The 12,417-nt window shown below is 38.8% G+C and overlaps 1 protein-coding gene across 3 annotated transcripts in view; it reads left to right on the top strand.

Annotated features, from left to right (window-relative positions):
* septin9a (septin 9a) overlaps positions 1–12,417 on the top strand; it is a 70,535-nt gene that overhangs the window by 38,785 nt on the left and 19,333 nt on the right. The window lies entirely within an intron of this gene.

Here is a 12,417-nt window from a genome sequence, read left to right on the forward strand (position 1 = left end):
CAATAGACAGGTGGCCTTTCAAACATTGAAACAGGTTTTGCTTGTTGTTGTTGTTGTTGTTGTTCCTGCTCATACCGAGCAATTAGGGTTGGGCCAGTATTAAGAAGGTATCGTCAGTCCTAATTCTGTGCAAAAATGTATTTGTAAGTTTAACTGAAGTTAATGAGGCATCAGCAGCCTGATTTAATGAAGTAAAGTGAGTATCTTCCAAAGTTTTTAGTACAACATTCCCTCCTTTGTGTTTCAATAGACATTGTTTCCTTTTGTTGCGATGGAGGGATAGTAACACTAAGAGGAGAAACATAAAAAAAAGAGAACTTGAGCTAAATGCTTTACCAATTATGTAGAATAGTGCCAAAGTGAATACTTCAAACAAAAACAAGCAATCAGAAAAATAGAGAGCTCACCTGCGTTCTGTTGCCGTCAGGTATGGTGCCTCTGTTGTTGTGAGAGGGTGTAACACTGTCTAGGTTACCGCATCACTATAAATAAAACTGGCAAACAAATGTTTCCTGGTGGTTAAAAGAAGTTTGATTACTTCCTTTAATTACTTCAGTTGGTACTTTTATGTAAGTTTTTTTTTCTTATGAAATATTGGCAGGTATGTTGTCAGATTTGTATTGTTTGTACTATTACGATTTCATTTTCAAAAATGTGATGAATTTTGCATTTAGCCTTTTATTGAACAGTGCACATTAGAGTGTGCCAGAAAATATGGGTTGAGACATGAAGATGACCTGCAAATAAATATTCTCAGCTGGATTTGAACAAGGATGTGTTTGAGACATGCCTTTTTAACAGGGAAATAGTTAAAGCTGTGCAACTATGTTGTTTGGTGGCCCTGTTCAGCTGCCTGCACTGCTGCAACTCTACCAGCAACCAGCAGGAGGAGCTGTCACACAGGTAGTTGGTCTCACACACCTGGAAGGTATCAAGTCTGGAGCTTGAGAAAACATTGTGTCCGTGATAGTTTACATTTAGTAACATTTTAAATGGAAAATCAGTCTTGCTCTGAGTTTGTATCCTGGTACTTCATGATTTTGCACATCTTGTCTGTGCTTATCCAGTTTCTTTAAACCTAAAATAAAAACACTAACAGCAGTCTGACTGATAAATGATAGTTTTAATAAACACAATTTTAAACACTGCCGAAATAATACAAAACCATAAATGAAATACATCCCTGTTTTTTAAAGCTAACTCATGATCAGTGTGATCAGTGTGATCATGCGTCAGTGTGAAACTCATGATTTCATTTAATAATCCGTGTAATTTACATTCTCTTCGTCTGTATCAGACACTGGGTGAATCATCACTGATTGAAGCCTGGAGCTTTATGACTACAGTCATCTTGGTTTTGACAATATCTTTTATTGTCCCTCATTCATCTAATTTAAAATTCCAATGTATAAAAAAAAAAAAGCATAAATAAAAAAATATAACAAATACAGCAATAATGCAGATTACAACGCATCATCAGGCCCATTATTGTGTCTGTTCTCTGGTGTGTAGTTCTCTGGTGTGTAGTTCTCTGGTGTGGTGTGTAGTTCTCTGGTGTGTAGTTCTCTGGTGTGTAGTTCTCTGGTGTGTAGTTCTCTGTGTTCTCTGGTGTGTAGTTTTCTGGTGTGTAGTTTTCTGGTGTGTTGTTCCCTGGTGTGTAGTTTTCTGGTGTGTAGTTCTCTGGTGTGTCATTGTTCTCTGGTGTGTCATTGTTCTCTGGTGTGTCGTTTTTCTCTGGTCTGTTTTGTTGGTTAAAGAAGCATTTTTCATGGATCACAATAAACAACAGCAGTCCAAGGCAAGCAAGTTGACGCCATGTTTATGACGTCTGAATCATTAGCGTTGCTTCCAAAACGGTTTCTGAGATTCAATTCAAGGTTTAAAGATAAACCAAGCAAATATACATATGAAAACAAAAACAATGCAACAAATGCAACAAATCCAACCGCACGACAGCTGGTTGTTGTTCTGGAAAACTGAGGTGTTGCCTCTGCCTGATTCTCTGTTACCAGTTGTCCTGTGGTCATCGTAGTAGGCATAGTTGGTGAAATCCACTACAACATCACCTTGGTTTGGAAAACGTCTGGGAACATTGCTCTCGTTCTGACTTCTTCTGTTATCAGGTCTGTTGTTTGGCTGGCTAGAAGAGTACTTTTCCTGGATCACAATATACAACAGCAGTCCAAGGCAAGCAAGTTGCCCCCATGTGTTTCTGATGTCTAATTCATCAGCGTTGCTTCCAAAGCGGTTTCTGAGATTCAACAGTGGCTGTTGGTTTTCTTCCACAGCAAACTCTCTGACCTGTCTCAAGAGGTTAGTGGTGATCCTGTAGGTATGATCTGGATCATAAGGTGTCCCCAGATTTTCAGAAGTGTCGTAATGCTGTGTGATATACACTTGGTCTATCCTCTGATCAGCTTGCCCTCCTGTGTTCTGCTCCCTGACACGAATTATGATCCTGTCCCTGTTTCTTCCCACATACTCCCTTGGAGGATCAACAACATAAGATGGAAGTAGAATGGATGTTTCTTGATTGAGATTTCCAATAGTGTAGTACCGGTATAGCATTTCCCTGAGGCAGTGGGTCCAACAGCTCCTCATAGTTTCCATAATGATGTGAACCATAATCTCCATTGTTTGGGTCAAAGGCCAGCTGTATGACATCGTTGTTGTTTATGTTAATCTTGTTGGCAAACCAGTGGAGCAGCAGAAGACTGTGTTTGGGCACAGATTGGTCAAAGTTGATTTGCTTCAAATCATTGATTGAATCGAGCTCCTCCTGTGCAGCTGACACGGAAGTCAGGACGAGGAACAGAGCTACACAGCACCTCATGACTCTCATCATCCTGTGTAGATATTACAAATATTTACTGTACATTCTTAATATACATGCATTTGTAACTACAGATGCATCTAATGATGATTTTCTTGATTTGATAAATATATTTTCTAATATATTTTATTTTCATTAATGGCTCCTTCTAACATTTAAAAGTACATCTTAAAACAATAGACAGGTGGCCTTTCAAACATTGAAACAGGTTTTGCTTGTTGTTTTTGTTCCTCCTGCTCATACCGAGCAATAAGGGTTGGGCCAGTATTAAGAAGGTATCGTCAGTCCTAATTCTGTGCAAAAATGTATTTGTAAGTTTAACTGAAGTTAATATGAGGCATCAGCAGCCTGATTTAATGAAGTAAAGTGAGTATCTTCCAAAGTTTTTAGTACAACATTCCCTCCTTTGTGTTTCAATAGACATTGTTTCCTTTTGTTGCGATGGAGGGATAGTAACACTAAGAGGAGAAACATAAAAAAAAGAGAACTTGAGCTAAATGCTTTACCAATTATGTAGAATAGTGCCAAAGTGAATACTTCAAACAAAAACAAGCAATCAGAAAAATAGAGAGCTCACCTGCGTTCTGTTGCCGTCAGGTATGGTGCCTCTGTTGCTGTGAGAGGGTGTAACACTGTCTAGGTTACCGCATCACTATAAATAAAACTGGCAAACAAATGTTTCCTGGTGGTTAAAAGAAGTTTGATTACTTCCTTTAATTACTTCAGTTGGTACTTTTATGTAAGTTTTTTTTTTCTTATGAAATATTGGCAGGTATGTTGTCAGATTTGTATTGTTTGTACTATTACGATTTCATTTTCAAAAATGTGATGAATTTTGCATTTAGCCTTTTATTGAACAGTGCACATTAGAGTGTGCCAGAAAATATGGGTTGAGACATGAAGATGACCTGCAAATAAATATTCTCAGCTGGATTTGAACAAGGATGTGTTTGAGACATGCCTTTTTAACAGGGAAATAGTTAAAGCTGTGCAACTATGTTGTTTGATGGCCCTGTTCAGCTGCCTGCACTGCTGCAACTCTACCAGCAACCAGCAGGAGGAGCTGTCACACAGGTAGTTGGTCTCACACACCTGGAAGGTATCAAGTCTGGAGCTTGAGAAAACATTGTGTCCGTGATAGTTTACATTTAGTAACATTTTAAATGGAAAATCAGTCTTGCTCTGAGTTTGTATCCTGGTACTTCATGATTTTGCACATCTTGTCTGTGCTTATCCAGTTTCTTTAAACCTAAAATAAAAACATTAACAGCAGTCTGACTGATAAATGATAGTTTTAATAAACACAATTTTAAACACTGCCGAAATAATACAAAACCATAAATGAAATACATCCCTGTTTTTTAAAGCTAACTCATGATCAGTATGATCAGTGTGATCAGTGTGATCATGCGTCAGTGTGAAACTCATGATTTCATTTAATAATCCGTGTAATTTACATTCTCTTCGTCTGTATCAGACACTGGGTGAATCATCACTGATTGAAGCCTGGAGCATTATGACTACCGTCATCTTGGTTTTGACAATATCTTTTACTGTCCCTCATTCATCTCATTTAAAATTCCAATGTATTAAAAAAATGCATGCATAAATAAAAAAATATAACAAATACAGCAATAATGCAGATTACAACGCATCATCAGGCCCATTATTGTGTCTGTTCTCTGGTGTGTAGTTCTCTGGTGTGTAGTTCTCTGGTGTGTAGTTCTCTGGTGTGTAGTTCTCTGGTGTGTAGTTCTCTGTGTTCTCTGGTGTGTAGTTCTCTGGTGTGTCATTGTTCTCTGGTGTGTCATTGTTCTCTGGTGTGTCGTTTTGTTGGTTAAAGAAGCATTTTTCATGGATCACAATAAACAACAGCAGTCCAAGGCAAGCAAGTTGACGCCATGTTTATGACGTCTGAATCATTAGCGTTGCTTCCAAAACGGTTTCTGAGATTCAATTCAAGGTTTAAAGATAAACCAAGCAATTAATGCAAATATACATATGAAAACAAAAACAATGCAACAAATGCAACAAATCCAACCGCACGACAGCTGGTTGTTGTTCTGGGGTACTGTGGTGTTGCCTCTGCCTGATTCTCTGTTACCAGTTGTCCTGTGGTCATCGTAGTAGGCATAGTTGGTGAAATCCACTACAACATCACCTTGGTTTGAAAAACGTCTGGGAACATTGCTCTCGTTCTGACTTCTTCTGTTATCAGGTCTGTTGTTTGGCTGGCTAGAAGAGTACTTTTCCTGGATCACAATATACAACAGCAGTCCAAGGCAAGCAAGTTGCCCCCATGTGTTTCTGATGTCTGATTCATCAGCGTTGCTTCCAAAGCGGTTTCTGAGATTCAACAGTGGCTGTTGGTTTTCTTCCACAGCAAACTCTCTGATCTCTCTCAAGAGGTTAGTGGTGATCCTGTAGGTATGATCTGGATCATAAGATGTCCCCAGATTTTCAGAAGTGTCGTAATGCTGTGTGATATACACTTGGTCTATCCTCTGATCAGCTTGCCCTCCTGTGTTCTGCTCCCTGACACGAATTATGATCCTGTCCCTGTTTCTTCCCACATACTCCCTTGGAGGATCAACAACATAAGATGGAAGTAGAATGGATGTTTCTTGATTGAGATTTCCAATAGTGTAGTACCGGTATGCATTTCCCTGAGGCAGTGGGTCCAACAGCTCCTCATAGTTTCCATAATGATGTGAACCATAATCTCCATTGTTTGGGTCAAAGGCCAGCTGTATGACATCGTTGTTGTTTATGTTAATCTTGTTGGCAAACCAGTGGAGCAGCAGAAGACTGTGTTTGGGCACAGATTGGTCAAAGTTGATTTGCTTCAAATCATTGATTGAATCGAGCTCCTCCTGTGCAGCTGACACAGAAGTCAGGACGAGGAACAGAGCTACACAGCACCTCATGACTCTCATCATCCTGTGTAGATATTACAAATATTTACTGTACATTCTTAATATACATGCATTTGTAACTACAGATGCATCTAATGATGATTTTCTTGATTTGATAAATATATTTTCTAATATATTTTATTTTCATTAATGGCTCCTTCTAACATTTAAAAGTAAATCTTAAAACAATAGACAGGTGGCCTTTCAAACATTGAAACAGGTTTTGCTTGTTGTTGTTGTTCCTGCTCATACCGAGCAATAAGGGTTGGGCCAGTATTAAGAAGGTATCGTCAGTCCTAATTCTGTGCAAAAATGTATTTGTAAGTTTAACTGAAGTGAATATGAGGCATCAGCAGCCTGATTTAATGAAGTAAAGTGAGTATCTTCCAAAGTTTTTAGTACAACATTCCCTCCTTTGTGTTTCAATAGACATTGTTTCCTTTTGTTGCGATGGAGGGATAGTAACACTAAGAGGAGAGACATAAAAAAAAAGAGAACTTGAGCTAAATGCTTTACCAATTATGTAGAATAGTGCCAAAGTGAATACTTCAAACAAAAACAAGCAATCAGAAAAATAGAGAGCTCACCTGCGTTGATCTGTTGCCGTCAGGTATGGTGCCTCTGTTGCTGTGAGAGGGTGTAACACTGTCTAGGTTACCGCATCACTATAAATAAAACTGGCAAACAAATGTTTCCTGGTGGTTAAAAGAAGTTTGATTACTTCCTTTAATTACTTCAGTTGGTACTTTTATGTAAGTTTTTTTTTTCTTATGAAATATTGGCAGGTATGTTGTCAGATTTGTATTGTTTGTACTATTACGATTTCATTTTCAAAAATGTGATGAATTTTGCATTTAGCCTTTTATTGAACAGTGCACATTAGAGTGTGCCAGAAAATATGGGTTGAGACATGAAGATGACCTGCAAATAAATATTCTCAGCTGGATTTGAACAAGGATGTGTTTGAGACATGCCTTTTTAACAGGGAAATAGTTAAAGCTGTGCAACTATGTTGTTTGGTGGCCCTGTTCAGCTGCCTGCACTGCTGCAACTCTACCAGCAACCAGCAGGAGGAGCTGTCACACAGGTAGTTGGTCTCACACACCTGGAAGGTATCAAGTCTGGAGCTTGAGAAAACATTGTGTCCGTGATAGTTTACATTTAGTAACATTTTAAATGGAAAATCAGTCTTGCTCTGAGTTTGTATCCTGGTACTTCATGATTTTGCACATCTTGTCTGTGCTTATCCAGTTTCTTTAAACCTAAAATAAAAACACTAACAGCAGTCTGACTGATAAATGATAGTTTTAATAAACACAATTTTAAACACTGCCGAAATAATACAAAACCATAAATGAAATACATCCCTGTTTTTTAAAGCTAACTCATGATCAGTGTATGATCAGTATGATCAGTGTGATCAGTGTGATCAGTGTGATCATGCGTCAGTGTGAAACTCATGATTTCATTTAATAATCCGTGTAATTTACATTCTCTTCGTCTGTATCAGACACTGGGTGAATCATCACTGATTGAAGCCTGGAGCATTATGACTACCGTCATTTTGGTTTTGACAATATCTTTTATTGTCCCTCATTCATCTAATTTAAAATTCCAATGTATTAAAAAAATGCATAAATAAAAAAATATAACAAATACAGCAATAATGCAGATTACAACGCATCATCAGGCCCATTATTGTGTAGTTCTCTGTGTAGTTCTCTGGTGTGTAGTTCTCTGGTGTGTAGTTCTCAGTTCTCTGGTGTGTAGTTTTCTGGTGTGTAGTTCTCTGGTGTGTAGTTCTCTGGTGTGTAGTTATCTGGTGTGTAGTTCTCTGTGTTCTCTGGTGTGTAGTTTTCTGGTGTGGTGTTCTCTGGTGTGTAGTTCTCTGGTGTGTAGTTCTCTGTGTTCTCTGGTGTGTAGTTTTCTGGTGTGTTGTTCCCTGGTGTGTAGTTCTCAGTTCTCTGGTGTGTAGTTTTCTGGTGTGTTGTTCCCTGGTGTGTAGTTCTCAGTTCTCTGGTGTGTAGTTCTCAGTTTTCTGGTGTGGTGTTCTCTGGTGTGTAGTTCTCTTATGTGTAGTTATCTGTGTTCTCTGGTGTGTAGTTTTCTGGTGTGTTGTTCCCTGGTGTGTAGTTCTCAGTTCTCTGGTGTGTAGTTCTCTGGTGTGTAGTTCTCTGGTGTGTCATTGTTCTCTGGTGTGTTTTGTTGGTTAAAGAAGCATTTTTCCTGGATCACAATAAACAACAGCAGTCCAAGGCAAGCAAGTTGACGCCATGTGTTTATGACGTCTGAATCATTAGCGTTGCTTCCAAAACGGTTTATGAGATCCAATTCAAGATTTTAGGGTTAAACCAAACAACTAACAATGTAAGCATACATATGAAAGCAAAATAAATGCAAAGAATGAAACAAATCCAAACGCACGACACCTGGTTGTTGTTCTGGGGTACTGTGGTGTTGCCTCTGCCTGATTCTCTGTTACCAGTTGTCCTGTGGTCATCGTAGTAGGCATAGTTGGTGAAATCCACTACAACATCACCTTGGTTTGGAAAACGTCTGGGAACATTGCTCTCGTTCTGACTTCTTCTGTTATCAGGTCTGTTGTTTGGCTGGCTAGAAGAGTACTTTTCATGGATCACAATATACAACAGCAGTCCAAGGCAAGCAAGTTGCCCCCATGTGTTTCTGATGTCTGATTCATCAGCGTTGCTTCCAAAGCGGTTTCTGAGATTCAACAGTGGCTGTTGGTTTTCTTCCACAGCAAACTGTCTGACCTGTCTCAAGAGGTTAGTGGTGATCATGTAGGTATGATCTGGATCATATTCCCCCTGATTGTGAATATGCTGTGTGATATACACTTGGTCTATCCTCTGATGAGCTCGCCCTCCTGTGTTCTGCTCCCTGACACGAATTATGATCCTGTCCCTGTTTCTTCCCACATACTCCCTTGGAGGATGAACAACATAAAATGGAAATGGAATGGATGTTTCTTGATTGAGATTTACAATAGTGTAGTACCGGTATACATTTCCCTGAGGCAGTGGGTCCAACAGCTCCTCATAGTTTCCATAATAATGTGAGCCATAATTTCCACTGTTTGGGTCAAAGGTCAGCTGTATGACATTGTTCTCGTCAATATTTACTGTGTTTGCAAACCAGTGGAGCAGCAGAAGACTGTGTTTGGGCACAGATTGGTCAAAGTTGATTTGCTTCAAATCATTGATTGAATCGAGCTCCTCCTGTGCAGCTGACACAGAAGTCAGGACGAGGAACAGAGCTACACAGCACATGACTCTCATCATCCTGTGTAGATATTACAAATATTTACTGTACATTCTTAATATACATGCATTTGTAACTACAGATGCATCTAATGATGATTTTCTTGATTTGATAAATATATTTTCTAATATATTTTATTTTGATTAATGGCTCCTTCTAACATTTAAAAGTAAATCTTAAAACAATAGACAGATGGCCTTTCAAACATTGAAACAGGTTTTGCTTGTTGTTGTTGTTGTTCCTGCTCATACCGAGCAATAAGGGTTGGGCCAGTATTAAGAAGGTATCGTCAGTCCTAATTCTGTGCAAAAATGTATTTGTAAGTTTAACTGAAGTTAATATGAGGCATCAGCAGCCTGATTTAATGAAGTAAAGTGAGTATCTTCCAAAGTTTTTAGTACAACATTCCCTCCTTTGTTTCAATAGACATTGTTTCCTTTTGTTGCGATGGAGGGATAGTAACACTAAGAGGAGAGACATAAAAAAAAGAGAACTTGAGCTAAATTCTTTACCAATTATGTAGAATAGTGCCAAAGTGAATACTTCAAACAAAAACAAGCAATCAGAAAAATAGAGAGCTCACAGGTATGTTGTCAGATTTGTATTGTTTGTACTATTACGATTTCATTTTCAAAAATGTGATGAATTTTGCATTTAGCCTTTTATTGAACAGTGCACATTAGAGTGTGCCAGAAAATATGGGTTGAGACATGAAGATGACCTGCAACTAAATATTCTCAGCTGGATTTGAACAAGGATGTGTTTGAGAAATGCCTTTTTAACAGGGAAATAGTTAAAGCTGTGCAACTATGTTGTTTGATGGCCCTGTTCAGCTGCCTGCACTGCTGCAACTCTACCAGCAACCAGCAGGAGGAGCTGTCACACAGGTAGTTGGTCTCACACACTTGGAAGGTATCAAGTCTGGAGCTTGAGAAAACATTGTGTCCGTGATAGTTTACATTTAGTAACATTTTAAATGGAAAATCAGTCTTGCTCTGAGTTTGTATACTGGTTCAGTATGGGGAGCAGTTCTAATGCTGTTGAAGCTGCATAATAATTACTTTTTACAATTAACACTTGAAATGATGAAGACACTTGCAAATGACAAGGTATTACAAAATGTAAACCTTTGGTGTTTCATTTTTACCTTGTTACTTAAGATTTCTTTAAACTTTTTATTTATTTTTACAAAATAAACCAAAACACTGACAATGATGAAGATCTTGGGTAGATAATGACAAAAATATATATGAAACAAAATGTTAAATCATACCCTCTTAACTAAAAATAAATCAGATTTGAATTGAAATGAAACGCTATTGCTATGCTTGTTTACAAGATATTTAGTCAATGCTGATCTATTAGAGGAAACGGCTGTTTGTTTGGATAATTTATAGTAGACAAGAGAAGAGGATTCATGTGATCCCCCTCCATAAATGCTCTTTTAGAGAAATTAATTGCAATATTTGTCAGTTCATGGCAGAATTGAAGCAGGATTCCAAACTACCTTTCCCAAAGCACTACAATCCACTATATAATAATTAACATCTTGCAGGGCACACAATTTCTTCCTGTGTTCCCTTTGATACAATTACATTATACTCTTAATAATTATATTATAAAGCATACACTTTACTCTGCACTCTTTCTGTAGAGAAAACACACCCAGTGAGTCATGCTGCCTCTATCCATCATGTTTCAGTGTTAAGACCTTGGGCAGCTGCATGGAACGCTGTCGGGGGTCAGCCAGGCAGCCATATACTCCGCCTGCCAAAGCATGACACCATCTTGGCTCGGTGCGGCCCAGAATCATCAGCCCCTGCCATTGGCTTTCTGTCACTACATCACCCCCCCACCCCCCCTTCTCCTCAAAATCTTTTTTATCTGAGATGGCCATGTCCACAGCAGGGCAGCAACTCTGGAATAAAGGAGCACGGCAAGTTATGTCGGATTAAACAAATGATGGCTGGCTCACTCTGCATACATGCAGGGTTCACTCAGGAGTCAGCGTCTTTAAGAAGCAGCTTCTAAGGGGAGGGAATGGAAATGTTTTTATTATCCAACAAAAAGTATTTTTTAACCTATTAATACCATCTGTAAAGACCTGTGTCAGCTTTAGAGTTGAGACAGACTGAGTGAATTGGAGTGTGTTGAGTGTCAATAGTGACGGGGGCGACACAGATTTACACTCTGGACTCTGATGAGCTCAGAGAAACTTTAACTCAACGGTTTGGTGTAAAAGAGAGAGAGACTCGCCTAAATAATTATTAGTGCGCACGAAAGAGGGTAAAATAGGCTCCAGAGATGCGGGAAAGAGGCAAGAGGAAAAGGTGTTGTGTTTATAGCTCAGAGCTGGCAAGTGATTGCACGAGGTTGTTCAGCCCATTCATGTTTCTTTTCAAACAGCAACTATGCCTCAAAATCACAGATACCATTAGTGTTTTACATTTTTGGTGTTTAAATGTTTTGCCTTTAATGTGCACGGTGCTTGTGTGATAGCCTACTGATGTGCATCATCCACAGGACAGCTTTGTAAGAACTCCAGTGGGGTATTCTGTTTAGTATACACTAATGGAGCTGAGGCAATTACAAGCCCACTGTAGTAGCTTCTGAACATACTAGTAACTCCTGTCAGTTTTATCTACATTTTAGTATCTCCAGTTTAAACACTGGGCTTTTATTTGGGCGATTTAAAGTGGAGTTTCAGAGAGAGGGAGCTGAAAAGAGAGAAGTCAAAGACTGAACAGTTTTAAGATGGGCTGTAGTTTAAGGGAAATGTACTGTTTGCCATAATTGTAAAACAAAGTATTTTGTATATTGTATGCTGGAACAGTGCAGATTTTAAAGGCCCATAACGAAGCTTCAGATTGGTTAGATGGACATGATATATACTCTGCCCTGGGTGTAGCAGGCATTTAGCACTGAGGTGCCGGCGTGTTCTGGGAGAAGGGTTTATCTTGGCGTGCGTGCGTGCGTAATGAAAAAATTCAATCTTTCCAGCCTAATGTGCCTGCTTTTTCAGAAACACGACTCTTCATCTCGAGGAATTCCAGGTGCTGCCTTGTGTGTGCATGTGTGTCTGCTCATGTGGCTGTAAGGTTGCACTCAAGTCCCTGCACTGGTGTATAATTACACTTCCTGTGAGGCTGGAGACAGCTGTTTCCTCTCCTCTTTAATCACACAAATGCATACTCTATAAGAATAGTAATCAGCCAAAGTAATTGGTTCGTTCCCAGGTTTTAAAATAAGTGAAGGCTGCATTTCTCACTGTTAAACAAATAAATCTGCAAATGTGGAGGTCCTTTTGAGTTTTAATTCCATTTGTCATTTTTCTCACTGGGTTTCCCTCTAAATAATTATTTTGATCAGATTATTTGCTGATCTGTT

The sequence above is a fragment of the Cottoperca gobio genome, chromosome 8 (genome assembly GCF_900634415.1).
Source record: "Cottoperca gobio chromosome 8, fCotGob3.1, whole genome shotgun sequence".
Taxonomy (NCBI): domain Eukaryota; kingdom Metazoa; phylum Chordata; class Actinopteri; order Perciformes; family Bovichtidae; genus Cottoperca; species Cottoperca gobio.